Source organism: Triticum dicoccoides, chromosome 7B (genome assembly GCF_002162155.2).
Source record: "Triticum dicoccoides isolate Atlit2015 ecotype Zavitan chromosome 7B, WEW_v2.0, whole genome shotgun sequence".
Classification (NCBI taxonomy): Eukaryota; Viridiplantae; Streptophyta; class Magnoliopsida; order Poales; family Poaceae; genus Triticum; species Triticum dicoccoides.
In genome coordinates this window covers 713,465,664-713,466,765 of record NC_041393.1, presented here as the reverse complement: position 1 = coordinate 713,466,765, position 1,102 = coordinate 713,465,664, and the positions used below count along the sequence as shown (strand labels likewise).

The 1,102-nt window shown below is 46.1% G+C and overlaps 1 protein-coding gene across 1 annotated transcript in view; it reads right to left on the bottom strand.

Moving 5' to 3' along the window:
• Positions 1-1,102, bottom strand: part of LOC119338121 (disease resistance protein RGA2-like) — an 8,209-nt gene that overhangs the window by 4,875 nt on the left and 2,232 nt on the right. The window lies entirely within an intron of this gene.

The window sequence follows — 1,102 nt, the reverse complement described above, 5'->3', positions numbered from 1 at the left end:
CGTAGTTGCTCAGGCGCTCCCCATGCTTCCTCCGTCGCTCGCCACGCCTCCTCAGCCTCTCCACATCCGCCCCGACGGAGTAGGCGTCTCCCCTGCCGACAATCGCTTCTGGTTGCTGGCAGGGGAGGACGCTGACGAGGAGGCTGGGGACTCGTCAGATGAAAATGGTAAGTTGCTGATTCTTAATAGAGCATATCAACACCTGCTTGATATAGATGGTAATACTGGTTCTAGAAGATCTATACATGGTAGTAAAATGAGAAAGAATAAAAAGAATAATGGAGAAAATGAAAGAACCCCTGCAAAGATAAAGTGCAAGTAGGTGATTAGAGGAGGGGATGATGATAAAAATGGGGGAAATTATTTAGATGGGTAGATAGTCAAGGATCTCATGGAAAAAGTCCCGATAATACCTGACTATTGGTCAGAAATTGGGCACGATGACTTCATCATATTTGTTCCTGATTGCGTGGTGGAAAATGATTATAATAGAAAGAAGATAATTATTCCTGAAAACGAAATCATTGAGCAGTGGGTCGATGACTTAGAAAACTGGGCAGGCTTAAAGCCCAGCCCAGTTAATTGTGGAGGCCCAGGAAAGAGAGAGCCTGGGGAGGAGATTTATATAAGCTCAAGTGTTGTCTCAAAAAAATATAAGCTCAAGTGACTTCCCCTCTCTTGGGTCAGTCGACCGAATCAAGCCAGGACTAGGGTTTCCCCTCCTGCCGCCAGTTGGAGAAGAGGGGATGGATAGGTTTGGAGGTCCATTCGGAGGAGGGGGGGGGGGCTAATTCAATAGAGGAGGCAGAGAGAACTTCCAATACAGAAAGAAGGATGAGGGGAGTGATAGGTTCAGAAATTACAATGAAAGAGAGAGCAGGAAAGACTGGGAGCAGGGAAGCGGCAGTAGAAGTTTGCAGATGAGGCAGGAGCAACAGCAAGATCGGGGGAGACAAGAAAAAGAGAAAGAGAGGATGAGATCAGAGAAAGAAAAAGAAACATTGAAGACTACTAAGCCAGGTATGTTAGATCCTGGTAGAGGCAATACTGGTAATGAGGTGGATTTGATTCAGCAGCAACACATTCTTTCTGCATTGCTTAC